Below are 14,526 nucleotides of genomic sequence, written 5' to 3'. Positions count from 1 at the left end.
GCTCAACCGACCCAGCCATGCAGGTGCCCCTGAATTAAATTTACTTATTTTTTTTTTTTGTTTCCATTTTTATTTTATTCTCTCTCCTCTTGAATAATTTAAATTTGTTTTCTACCGCATTTTCTTTAGGTTTTATTGTGATCACTCCTTTTATTTCATAGCTGATAGGTACTCGTATACTGAACAAGAACATAGGTGTTCTTCCTGAGTCCAGTGTCCTTCTGGAATTCTATGCTGAATTAATAAATGCAGGTGAAAACTTAAATAGTATTGCATCAAATTATAAACATGTAGATTTTTAGAATCTGAACTAAGATGCTATTTAGTTCAAAGGTCTCATGTAACAGTATAGGATAGAAATGACAAAATGGCAGAAATGTGTAAATTTGTTAAGATTAATTTGGCAATAATTATATAGCTTTGTAGCTGAATGAAATTTCTCAGAAATTGGTTTAGGCAGGCTTCAAGAAGGAAGGCAGTTTATAATTTCTGGAAATATAACTGTTCAGAACTTTCTCATGAAGATCAATGCTGGTGGTTCAGGAGCTTTATACAATGATAGTCTATGTGAAACATCATGAAGTCAGTATCAAAGGGGTTTTGGTAGTTTGCTTTGTCTCAAGTTTTAAGAATAGATAGGTAACTAACCCATATTCCAGTGATCATTCACTCATTGTTAGTTTTTTAACTTCATTGCCAAATCACGCATGCATACTATTAATTGAATTCTTAGGAATACACAAAAGACTGAAATGCTGACAGCCAATCATGGAAGTTGATTACCTGTGTGCAGATAGTCTTGAAGTAGAAACTAATAACCAATAGAAAACGTAGTCATTCTTTGCTTAGTTCTTTTGAATTCACTTTCTGAACTTGTTCTTTTTGTTTTAGAAGTGGTTCTGACTTATCAGTGATTTAGAATCACTGATTTAGTGACTCTAAATCACTTTGTCACTAAATTCAGAGTTGTAGGTAGTTAGCTGGTTCCTAGGCTCTATGAAAGATACTATGCTTATGAGTCTTGAGAAACAGGGGCACCTGGGTGGCTCCTTGGTTAAGTGTCTGACTCTTGATCTCAGCTCAGGTCATGATCTTGCAGTTCATGAGTTTGAGCTTTTGTCAGTGCAAAGCCTGCTTGGGATTCTTTCCCTCTCTCTCTACCCCTCCCCTGTGTGCACACATGTGTGCTCTCTCTCTCTCTTAAATAAACTTTGGAAAAAAAAAGACTCGTAAGAAACAGACATGAATGACTCTATGATTGATAGCAAAGACCATATAACATGATGGACGTTATAGAAATATAAACAATACACTATTTATATAGACACATAAATAATAACCATAAATATCCATAAATAGATATGCTAAGTATTGCAGGATGCCAGAGAAAGGAGTGGTTAATTTTGACTGGAGTAAATGGATGCATAGATGGATGTGTAGACTTAGACTTTGTGGTCCGTGAGAATAGTCCTGAGGAATCTTGAAATCCTGTTGAGTTGTAATAGTAGTTCCTAGAGTTTGGAAGGGTTTAGGGATAGAGATGCAGGAAAACTTGAAATTAATTGTTGCTAACCCACTCTATTACAGTATGTCTTTTACTCCCATCACTCCAGTGAAACTGTTCTTCTTGAGGAAGATCACTAACAATTGTTCATTGCTAAATTCTTTGTGGGAATTTTTCAATTCTCATGGATGATTCCTCTGTAGAAATTGACATATTGATATGTCATTACTTCTGTATTTTTGTTTATAAGTGAAAATGGCTTTTTTCCTTCTATATTTAAGAGTATCTTATGTTCTTTGTTTAAGAAAAAAAAGTTCAGGTAATACAGAAATCTCACCATCCAGAGATAATTACTAAATGTGTTGGTGTAAATTATTACACTTATTCCTGTACCAGTATATACAAATATCCTACTGAGCATTTTATTTTGGGAACCTGTTTTTCATTCAACTATATGTCATGAATATTTCTGTATCATAACATATCAAACTATATCATTTTAATGGCAGCAGAATATTCTGTTTTGTGGATATACTCTAATTTGTTTAACCAACCTCTTATTTCAGGAGATGGAAGCTTCTAGTTTTTTACTATTACAGAAATTGTTGAGAAATATGTTTGTGTGTGTGTGTGTGTGTGTGTGTGTGTGTGTGTGTGTGTGTGTGTGTGTGTGTGAGAGTGTGACCATTTTCTTAGAAAATAGTTATTGGATCAAAGAGTATGTACATTAAATTTTGTCAATTTTGGTAGATTATTCCTGTACAAAACTTGCACTAATTTGTATGAGAGTTCCCTTTTCCTGATACTTTTAATCCTTACCAATCTAATAAGGAAAAAGTTGTATCTTACTTAAATTTGTATTTATTAGGTAAAGTATTAGAGGTAAATAATAGGGCTGTTTTTTTGGTATGTATTTTCTCTGGAATTGTCCACACATATATTTTGTCTACTTTTCTTTTGGGTGCATGTCCTTTTTTTATTTATTCATAGGAATGAAACTTTTACCACATATGTTGAAAATATATTTTTAACAATTTGTTCTTTACTTTTTAACCTTGTGTGAATAATTTTGTATACATTTAACTATATACATTTTCTATGTGAAAAAATTTTATTTTGTAAGTGCTACGATCTCTTTCTTTTCCTGTATGGTTTATAGCTTTGGTATTAGAATACAGGCCAACCTGCTAGAACAAAGAGACCAAGGCTGCAGTGGCTTAAATGAGATAAAACTTTATTTCTCTTCCATGTAACAGTTTAATAGGGAGTGGTCCAAGAATGGCTTTGACACTCCTACTATGTGAATTCCATCTGTGAATCCAAGGGGATGGTATTAATTGTCACTTTCTTCCAGCATCAGAAAGGGAGAAAGAAGTGGAAGGTAGACCTGTTTAAAGAATATAACTGGGAAGTTGCACGTGTGACTTTGTTCATATGTGCTTGTTTATAACTTTGTCACAACATTGCAAGAGAGCATTGGGGAATGAAACTGCTAGCTGAGGGGGAGGTTCCCAGCTAAATCTGGGTTTTTTGTTTTTTTTTTTTTAATTTTTTTCAACGTTTATTTATTTTTGGGACAGAGAGAGACAGAGCATGAACGGGCGAGGGGCAGAGAGAGAGGGAGACACAGAATCGGAAACAGGCTCCAGGCTCTGAGCCATCAGCCCAGAGCCCGACGCGGGGCTCGAACTCACGGACCGCGAGATCGCGACCTGGCTGAAGTCGGACGCTTAACCGACTGCGCCACCCAGGCGCCCCTAAATCTGGGTTTTTGTATGATTCTACCCTCCAGCTAGAAATAAGAGAATGGACATTGAGGGATAATGAGCAGTGTTTGACACAGATGCCACCTCTAGAAGGAGGCCATTCTCTGTGTTAAGGTGATAAAAATATTCCTGCTGATATTTTAAAATGTCTTTTTTGGTCTGATTTGGAAATCTAGAATTGTGAGTTATAGATCATTTAATTTTTCTCCCAGATTTTTAGCCCATTATCCCAATATTATTTATTGAATGCTTGTTCCTTTTTTTCACTAATTTGAAATATCACTTTAAAAATACATATTAAGGGCATAACACTGGGGTGGCTCAGTTGGTTGAATGTCTGACTCTTGATTTTGAGCCAGTTTATGATCTCATGGTTCGTGAGTTGAAGCCCCATATTGGGCTGTGTGCTGACAGTACAGAAAGTGCTTGGGATTCTCTGTCTCCCTCTCTCTCTGCTCCTTGCCCACTTGCTCGCTTTCTCATAAAGAAATAAATAAACATAAAATATATATAATATATATACATATATTTGGGGTGCCTGGGTTGCTCAGTTGGTTGAGTGTCTGATTCTTGATTTTGGCTGGGATCATGATCCCAGGGTCATGGGATCATGATCCCAGGGTCATGGGATCGAGCCCCACATTGGGCTCCATGCTGAAGGTGGAGCCTGCCTGGGATTCTGTCTCTCCCTCTGCCCCTCCCCTGATTGCCTGCGTGTGCACACACACGCACTCTCTCTAAAATTAAATAGATAAAAAATAAAATATATATTAAACTCATTAGGACTCATTTTGTATTCTTTGAATTATGTCTTTCATATTCTTCTGTTTTTAAACATCGCAAATAAGATTTCTTATTTCTCACCATTAAATGTCTAAATTTTGAATTCTTGGAGTGATGGCTCATGTTTATCAACATGGTCAACTGTAGCACCAGTCTTATAAACAGTAGCTTTTCCAGGTACTACCTTCACAATGAAGTGCCATGAGCTTTCCCAATTCAAACTTAGGCTTCTTTAGCATTTTTACTTCTCTAACAAGGACATCATGGAGCAGATAAATAGACTGACAAACCTTTTCTTTCCTTTTTTTTAATGTTTATTTATTTTGAGGGAGAGAGTGAGCCTGATTGTGAGTGGGGAGGGTCAGAGAGAGAGAGAATCCCAAGCAGGTTCTGTGCTGTCAGTGCAGAGCTGGACGCGGGGCTCGATCCCACAAACTGCATGATTATGACCTGAGTCAAAACCTAGAATCAGATGCTCAACTGACTGAGCCACCATGGTGCTCCTGGCAAGCCTTTTCTATGTCTTTTCCAATTGTTAGGGTCAGGCGTAAGGCAGGGTAAAGATAGGAGTCAGAGGCTAAAAAGTTTTAGCAGTCAAAGGCTTTATTTGGGAACTAAGGTCTTGGGCGAGGTTTTGTGACTCAGGGAGAGAGAGAAGAGTCAGGGAAGTCGCCCCCAGGTGTGGTGGGGTGGGGTTTTTAAGCTGCAGCGGTTCAGGGTTTAGGTCCGGGTGGGCCTTTTTCCGCGTCAGGTCGTGCTGTCGCTCGGTGATTGGTTGACCTCCAATTCGTTCTGGCAGCTACTAGGGGCTTTTCATTGGGTTGAGCTGGCAAGATGGCCGTCCCCTCTACTGTGGTTCCAAGGACATCCTAACACCAATGCTGTCTGGAATCGAGTTATTGACCATTTCTTTCAATTCACCTGTCTGCACCTCTTAGGTCATGATTTCCATCATCTTTTTCCAAATTTGTTGGTGCTGAGCATAAAAAGTCTTGTGAATCTGATTGTTGCATTTTTTAGTAAAACCAACACAAAACAGATAAAATAACTTTTGGGAGTATTGACATCAAAACATGACCTTCAGTCATGTAATGCCATTTTTTGACCCTGGAACACATTTTTTTTATAGGTAAGATCCATGCCATGGAAATTAGGCAGTTTTTGCCCTGAACATCCTCAGTTCTAAATGTACCTTCCTCATTCTGCAGGTAAGCAAGGCTTAATTCATAAACATGACACTCAAGGCCATCAGATGCAATTTTGGTTCCTTGAGCTTTTGTAATTAGTGTTTTTTCAATATTACTTTATTGAACATAGCTGGTGCTTTCACAACATACCAATCTTTCTTAGAAGATGGATCAACCACTTTTTTCTTGGCTCCTTTTTTGCTGCCTTTTGTAAGGTGCTTGTTCTTGCCAATTGCCATGGCACTGCTCACGGAGGCAGAAGGGTTTCTTTCATATTCTCATTTCTTCCTCAATACCTTAATTTTAATTGTTAGCTGTATAAGTTTTGGTATTTATTTTTTTTTAAGATTATTAACTTATTTTGAGAGAGAGCTAGAGAGTGCATGAGGGACAGAGAGAGAGAATTCCAAGCAGGGTCTGCACTGTCAGCACAGAGCCCAACAGGGGGCTTGAACCCACCAAATGTGAGATCGTGACCCGAGCCGAAACCAAGAGTTGGACGCTTAACCAACTGAGCCACCCAGGCACCCTAAGTTTCGATATTTCTTAGGACAGACCTCTCATCTTTGCTCACTTATTTCAGAATTCTTATGTTAGTTGCTTTTCTCAGGTATGTTTTGACCATTTTTGTCAAGTGACAGAAAATAATCCTGTGAGTTTTGACTAGAGTTGAACTAAATCCACAAATTTTGATTCATTCTATTTTTATTTCATTTTATAACTTACTTTACAGAGAGAAATTTTCCTGGGTGTAGAAAGCAGTCTTTCATTCTTGTTTCCTGGTATGTGTCTTCTTCATTAATCTTTTACCTACTGTGTTTATTTCATACCTTTTAATGACAAAATTTTTGCCTGGGGTTTTCTTCTAGATGAGTCGTCTTCATATAAGGGCAGATTTATAAAGAATTACTATTTGCTTAACAATATATAGGTAGATTCTTCTTGACTTCCTTCTCTGTTTATCTGTATACTGTTTTGTATCCTGAAGGCTTTGATACTATAGATTTATTCAGTCATTTAGTTCATCATTCAAAAACCTGAGAAGTTAGGGAGGGAACTGGTCTTTGTTTTTGTTCATTGTTATTTTGTTTTCTTTGTGACCATTGCATTCATATGTAGACTCCTACCTTTGGTAAAACTGCCTGCCCAGGTCCCAATTCTGTTTTTACTCCCATTTTATTTTCTTTTTAAAAAAATATTTTATTTTAATTTTTTTAAAAAAATGTTTGTTTTTTCATATATATTATTTTTATTTTAAGGAACTTTGTTGTTTTTTTAAATAAATTTATTTATTTATTTTGAGAAAGAGAGAAAGCATGAGTGGGGGGGGCAGAGAGAGATGGGGAGAGAGAGAATCCCAAGTAGGTTCCACACTGTCAGTGCAAAGCCTGATGCAGGACTCGAACCCACGAACTGTGAGATCAAGACCTGAGCCGAAGTCAGATGCTTAACCAACTGAGCCACAGGTGCCTTCCAAAGTGGAACCTAGTGAGTCATCACTTACATATACACCTAGTGCTCATCCCCAGAAGTGCCCTCCTTAATGCCCATCACCCATTAACCCCCCCATCAACTCTCAGTTTGTTCTCTGTATTTAAGAGTCTCTTCTCTTTTGCTTCCCTCTCTGTATTTATCTTATTTTTCCTTCCCTTCCCCATGTTCATCTGTTCAGTTTCTCAAATTCCACACGTAAGTGAAATCATGTGATCTCTGTCTTTCTCTGACTGACTTATTTCGCTAATTATTCCTCCAATTCCATTGTGCAAATGGCAAGAGTTAATTCTTTTTCCATCACTGGGTAGTATTCCATTGCATATATATGTATACACACACACACACACACACACACACACACACACACACACACACCACATCTTCTCAATTGATTCATCAGTTGATGGACATTTGGGCTCTCTCCATAATTTGGCTATTGTTGATAGCACTCCTATAACCACTGGGATGCATGTGCCCCTTGGAATCAGCATTTTTGTATCCTTAGGATAAATTCCTAGTAGTGCAATTGCTGGGTCATAGGGTAGCTCTACTTTTAATTTTTTGAGGAACCTCCATACTGTTTTCCAGGGTGCCTATGCCAGTTTGCATTCCCACCAACAGTGCCATAGGGTTTCCTTTTCTCCACATCCTCACCAGCATCTGTTGATCTGCAAGTTGTTAATTTTAGCTATTCTGAGCAGTGTGAAGTGGTATCTCATTGTGATTTTAATTTGTATTTCCCTGATGGTGAGCAATATTGAGCATCTTTTCATGTATCTATTTGGCATCTGGGTGTCTATTATGGAAAAGTGTCTATTCATGTCTTCTGCCCATTTCTTCACTGAATTATTTGTTTTTTGGGTGCTGAGTTTGGTTAAGTTCCTTATAGATTGTGGATACTAACTCTTTATCTGACATGTCATTTGTAAATATGTTCTCCCATTCTGTCAGTTGCCTTTTAGTTTTGCTGATTGTTTCCTTCACTGTGCAGAAGCTTTTTATCTGGATGAGGTGTCAATAGTTCATTTTTGCTTTTACTTCCCTTGTCTTTGGAGACATGTCAAGTAAGAAGTTGCTGTGGCCAAGGTCAAAGAGGTTGCTGCCTGTATTCTCCTGTAGGATTTTGATGGTTTCCTGTCTCACATTTAGGTCTTTCATCCATTTTTGAATTTATTTCTGTGTATGGTATAAGAGAGTGGTCCAGTTTCATTTTTCTACATGTTGCTGTCCAGTTCTCCCAGAACCATTTGCTAAAGAGACTCTCATTTTTCCATTGGATATTCTTTCCTGCTTTGTTGAAGATTAGTTAGCCATGTATTTGTGGGTCCATTTCTGGGTTCTCTATTCTGTTTCATTGATCTATGCATCTTTTTTTTGTGCCAGTACCGTACTGTCTTGATGATTACAGCTTTTAATACAGGTTAAATTCTGGGATTGTGATGCCTCCAGCTTTGGTTTTCTTTTTCAACATTTCTCTGGCTATACAGGTCTTTTGTGGTTCCATACAAATTTTAGGATTGTTCTAGCTCTGTGAAGAATGCTGGTGTTATTTTGATAGGGATTGCATTGAATATGCAGATTGCTTTGGGTAGTATTGACATTTTAACAATATTTGTTCTTCCAATCCATGAACGTGGAATGTTTTTCCATTTCTTTGTGTCTTCTTTATTTTTTTAAATAAGCTTTCTATTGTTTTCAGCTTACAGATTTTTTTAGTTCTTCCTTTTTAAAATTTTTTTAACGTTTATTTATTTTTGAGAGAGAGAGACAGAGCATGAGCAGGGGAGGGGCATAGAGAGAGGGAGATACAGAATCCGAAGCAGGCTCCAGGCTCTGAGCTGTCAGCACAGAGCCCAACAGGGGTTGAACACATGAACCATGAGATTTTGACTTGAGCGGAAGTCAGACGCTGTTTTATCTCCCCCCATTCACATACACGCACCTCAATCCCACCAAGCTGTCTCCCTCCAACTACGGAGATCCTACTGCCACTCCGCAGATTGATTTCCTGGGTGCTGCAAGTGATCTGACCTCAATACAGCTGTGTTTCAGGTATGAGGAAAATCCTAATCCCCCTACTTCTCCACCATCTTAACTCCCTGTTTGTTTAGAGCATGAGTGGGGGAGGGGAGAGAGAGAGAGAGAGAGAGAGAGAGAGAGAGAGAGAGAGAGAGAGAGAGAATCCCAAGCAGTCTCCACACCTTCAGCCCAGAGCTTGATGCAGGATTCAATCCCATGAACCATGAGATCAGTACCCAAAGTCAAGAGTCAACACTTAATTGACTGAGCCACCCAGGTTTTCCTAAAGATTTTATTTTTAAGTAATCTCTGCATCCATCATGGGACTTGAACTCACAACCCTAAGATCAAGACTCTCATGCTTCTCAGACTGAGCTAGCCTGGAGCCACTTTACTCCAACTTTAGATTGCCTACATGATGAATATTTGAATATTTGCCTCACTGCCTAAGGCAACTTTGAATATTTGCCTCACTGCCTAAGAACATTTTATCTGATAAGACTGTGTATCCTTATATACTCCCAACTCCTTACCACCCCCCCACACCAATTGCAGCCTGCATTCCTATTATTGTATAGCTGTGAAAAAGCCCTAAGAAGATTGGTGTTTATTTTAACCTGTAGTGTTTCTCCTTATATATTACCAGTTTGAAATAGTCTCCCTCCAACCACATACCAAAATCAGAGCAAGCCTTGACCACTCTTTGGAATCTGAGTCAGAGGTGAATTTTGAGGAGTGTCTATGTTCATTCTCTTCTAGCTATGCTTTTGCAACAATGCTTTTGATCAAAGTTTTTGCAAGGGTAAGAATATCCCCGTGTAGTGAACCAGTCTTTTCCATGACTCCCTTCAGTCTTCAGTCCTTGTTTCTAACACATTTGATCCTTTCTTTTATTGGTTCTGGATTATAATTACAATGATTCAGGCTAAAAAAAACTTCTCAGTGAAGAGCTTATCTTGAAAGAATCAGAACTGATGTATATTATAACATTATATACTATTTGCTCTCCTGTTGGTTCTTTTTTATACCTGTCCCAAACAAAAAGCTCATATATATTTTTTAATTTTTTTATCTTTTTAAAATTTTAATTCCAGTATAGTTAACATACAGTGTTATATTATTTTCAGATGTAAAATATAGTGATTCATGATTGCGTATATCACCTAGTACTCATCACAACAAGTGCACTCCTTAATCCTCATCCCCTATTTCACCCATTCCCCCTACTTGCCTCCTCTCTGGTAACCATCAGTTCAAAACAAAAAGCTTTTAAAATCACTGTCTGAAGTCTAAACATACACTGACATAGGCCTGAGTAGACAGCATGCTCCTAGAAAAAATCTGGTACAACCACTGGCAATGGGTGTGGGCAAGACAAAGAAAGAATCATCAAACCACTGAACAATAAGATCTACTGGGGATATTCAGCAATTTTGGTTGCTGGTTTATAAATGTAAAATATACACACTATCTTCTATAGATTAATTGCTCGGGCAAGAAAGCTGGTTTTTGCCCCATTTTATTAAAAATAAATCTGCCATGTGTGTAAAAATAATAATAATAATAATAATAATAAATAAATAAATAAATAAATAAATAAAATCACTGTCTGATTCAGTGGTTCTGGTATAGTAGAAATTTTGGAAGTAGGACATATTTGCTCATTGCAGAGCAGACAAAATAAAGTGCTGAGGTATCTATGGTTCTATGAAGTGTCTAGCAGATATTATAGAGATAATCTTGATGATTTAGATCAGTTCACACAGTGCTGCTTTTGGTTCTGCATAGCCACTTTTGTATTTCTTTTCACTTGCTCCTGTGACATGACCAAGAGAAGTTCTTCTCATTCTTTAGGCTAGGGACATGTTAGTGTTTACATCCTCTAGTCTGCTACTTTGCTGTCTATGTAATTTTGGTAAATCATTTAATCTGTCTATAAACTTCAATTTTCCTTTCTGTGATGATACTTTCTCTGTGATTTATGGTTATGTTACAAGTATATATCTTATAGTGTAAGATAGCTTAATGCATTGATACGTTAAGAAATATGAAAAAATATATAAATTATCTTTATAAATTATAAAATTTCATAAAGATAGGCCAGATTTGAGCTAGTATACTCTAAAGCAATCATAGGACACAGTGTTGGATTTCTGTCAGAAGATTCTTTCCTACCTGCATCATTTCTGTAATAAGCAAAGGACATCAAGCCCTTCCATAAATATAAATTCTAATTTAACTTCTTGTAATATATATTGTATTGTTTATAGAATTATTAATAGTTATATAAGGCAAAAATCAATGATGGTAAATAATGTGAGAAAGCAACATTGTTTCAGCAGTCTAAATATGATATCTACACAAGTATAGTAATATTGTAGAAGTGAGTTTTTGTCTTAATGTATAACTTCTGATATACTAAATCTCAGATTTTTTAGAGACTTAATATGGAAATGGATGGAAAAAAAGGGTTCCAATTCATATGTTCATAATCTGTGTTATCCATATATAATGCTCTCTTCTTATTGGTGTAAACTGAGACTCATATAATAATAAATAAGATAAAAATGACAATTGAAAGGAAAATTAAGATTAAAAAATATGAAAGATAAAACAAAAAGTCTACCGAAAAATTAAAACAATGAAGCAGGGGCACCTGGGTGGCTCAGTTGGTTGAGCATCCAACTCCTGATTTCAGCTCAGGTCATGATCTCACCATCATAAGATAGAGCCCCGAGTCCGGCTCTGTGCTGGGCATGCAGCCTGCTTAGAATTCTCTGTCTCCATCTCTGTCTCCCTCTCCCTTGCTTATGTGTGCACATGAGTGCTCTCTCTCTCTTGCAAACAAAACAAAACAAAACAAACAAACAAAAAACAATCCCAAAACAACAACAACAAAAACAGCAGCAAGGAAGTAAATCAGAAGTAAGAGAAAATAGTTTTAAAAGGATAGAATAAAAATAAAGCATTGGTAGAATCTTGTAAGTATCAGACACAGAAGTTGACATTTTATTCTTTCTGGTATTATTGAATTATGTTTGTCAATCACTGCACTGGCTGAGTCAACAGAAAACTCATTCTTTTTGACCCATTAAATGTTAGTCAGTGAGGACTGAATTCAGTGATGCACAAAAACCTGTTTTCAGCATTAATAATATTAATAAACATTGCTAGAGGTAATTTCCACAATTTCTGAATCTTAATTGAAATGACTGACCATATACAGAATGTCCTGATATAATTGACCCCATTATATTTATCCAGTTTCATGAAAGACACAGATCTGTCATTGTTTACAATTTGGGTGTGATAAACTGACAGTGCTTTGAAATTGCATGTATTTTTGTATTTTTACATAATTACTTGCTAATAATTGCTTGTATTCTTTAGTGTTATCAATTAGAATTCCATATGTAGCTTCTATGTCTTAGGCACAATTTTTAACTGTTTATTTACATAAATTTCAAGCTGCAGTCAAGCTGCAAGAATAAGAATAGTGTAGAACATCCAGTATAGCTTTTATCCCTTTTTCAAAATTCACCGTTTGCTTTTTCATTCTGAACCATTTGAGAGTAAACTTTGTTTATTTTAACACAATTTAAAAATGGGGAGAGAAAAGAACATATGATAGACCTAGGTTTTATATTTCTTATGAACACAGTTGCCTAGAAAAAGTCCTATACATATAATATGTCCTTTAAAAAGATTTGGTAATTGTTTTATAATTATTAGCATCATTATTTTAATTAGTAAATAATGTAGTACAGGAATAATTTTTTTTTTTTTAGAGAAAGTGCACACATGTGGGTGTAAGTAGGGAAGGAGCAGAGGGAGAAAAAGAGAGAGAGAGAGAGAGAGAGAATCTTAAGCAGGCTGAATGCTCAGCACATGGAGCCTGTCGCAGAGCTCAGTCTCACAACCCTGGGATCATGACCAGGGCAGAAATCAAGAGTTGGACGCTTAACTAACTGAGCCACCTGTGTGCCCCAGGAATAAATTTTATTCTGTGTGTGACTTGCTTTTCCTATGATGGTGTACTATTACTCTTGTTTACTTCCCACCTACCACCTTGCACCTTGCAGTTTGGAGTTTTAGTCCTCAACATTCTTAAATTGTTTTGATATTTTCTCTTGTGTCACGATAAAAATCAAAAGAAAAGTGATTTAATAAATTGCTGTACTTTAAAATAGAATTTATCCTAGGGTACCGGGCTGGCTCAGCCAGTAGAGCATGTGACTTTTGATCTTGGTGTTGTAAGTTCAAAACCCACATTGAGTGTAGAGTTACTTAAAAATAAAATCTTAAGAAACAAGCAAACAAAAAACTCATCCTGCTCTTAATGTTCCAGTCTTATCAAAATGCATATGAAATATAATAAACTCAAGGCAACTGGGTGGCTCAGTAGGTTGGGCTTCCGACTTCAGCTCAGGTCACCATCTCCTACTGCGTGAATTCAAGCCCCCCTTTGGGAGCTCTGCTGTCAGCACAGAGCCCGCTTCAGGTCCTCTGTCCCGCTCTATCTCTGCCCCTTCCCCCTCTCAAAAATAAAAAATAAGCATTTAAGCAAAAAAAAAAAGAAAGATAGTAAACTCAAAATAGTTGATAACTTACCTTTGAGCGTGGCCTATATTATATGGATACATAGGATTTTTTTGAATTCTGCTTGCTCCTTTGTTGTGGTATTATCCCTTAGTAGAATCAGCCACATTGTCTCTAAATATAAGAAATCTAAACTAGATAATTATTATGATCACATTTATAAAAAGTAGTTTGTCTTCTGTTCCTACCACTGTACTGAAATAGTTCCTTTGTGCATCATGAGTTATATTCTCCTTTTTTTTAAATCCAGTAACCTTGTCTTAGTCCTCATCATCTCATTACCTGTAGTATTAGCAGTGAATCTTGGCCTCTTGAATCATAATTAGTCCATGAAGTGTGAAATTCTCATATATAAAAATATTTTTATTACATTTTAAAGAGCTGTTGGTTGGTCTTCTATCTTCAAGAGAATTTTAGATCCAAATGATTGGCTTACTGCCTGATATATTAGGGGAGAAGTATTAAAAGTAGAGCTCCTGAGGATAGTAAAGTCTCTAAATAATTTCCAGAATCTTAAGCTGAATGAGCTAGTTGGTCTGACCCACAATAGTTGCTTTGGCTGTGCAGTCTGTTGCAGAGCTTTTGAGACTGTGTCTGTGCTAGGGGCTAGATTCATTTCATTCATTTAACAAATAATTATTTATTGAACATCTCTATGGATTAGGTATTGGGAAAACAGTGATGCATAAAACATTTCCTGCTCTCAAAAAGTAGGAAGGGTTACTCAAAATACTTAAAAAACCAAGTGATAACTATAAAGCTTAGACTCCAAAAGTCAGAGAGATGAGGTACAGGTTCTAGTTGCTATTTAAGTGTAAGGCTGTTACAAAAAGTGGAATTTTGTTTTTTAATAACTTCTAACCATTTTCAATAAAGCATAAAGTTACACAATAATTTTGGAGTCTAGAGTTTGAAGGACCTAAGCAGGTTTTTACAGATCTCCTTTAAACTGTGTTAGTTAATAAAGTCAAAGCATTTTCTATTCAGATATGTATACATTCAGAATCCTTTGCATTTTAATTACTATATCTTTGACAAGAGAAATGTCTTCTAGAATAGAGGTAACTGTAAAAGTTGCTAATAGAAACAAAATATTCTTTTGTGTAAATTTATATTATGGTTTCATAGATTTTTGGGTTTTTTTTTTAAGATTTTATTTTTTAAAGAGTCTCTA

General features: G+C 36.4%; 1 protein-coding gene and 1 pseudogene across 3 annotated transcripts in view; one reads left to right on the top strand and one right to left on the bottom strand.

Annotated features, from left to right (window-relative positions):
- BAZ2B (bromodomain adjacent to zinc finger domain 2B) overlaps positions 1-14,526 on the top strand; it is a 330,135-nt gene that overhangs the window by 48,580 nt on the left and 267,029 nt on the right. Inside the window, exon 2 of one of the 3 annotated variants that reach the window (XM_086718692.1) lies at positions 5,183-5,261. The exons of the other annotated variants lie outside the window; for them this stretch is intronic. The gene's annotated coding sequence lies outside the window, so the exon portion shown is untranslated. The remainder of the gene's footprint in view (positions 1-5,182; positions 5,262-14,526) is intronic. 3 annotated transcript variants of the gene reach the window in all.
- On the bottom strand, positions 4,145-5,479 carry LOC112866023 (small ribosomal subunit protein eS1 pseudogene; annotated as a pseudogene).

The sequence above is a fragment of the Puma concolor genome, chromosome C1, assembly GCF_028749965.1.
Source record: "Puma concolor isolate L17-30 chromosome C1, mPumCon1.1.hap2, whole genome shotgun sequence".
NCBI classification, from domain to species: Eukaryota; Metazoa; Chordata; class Mammalia; order Carnivora; family Felidae; genus Puma; species Puma concolor.
This window is presented reverse-complemented; position numbering and strand designations above follow the sequence as displayed.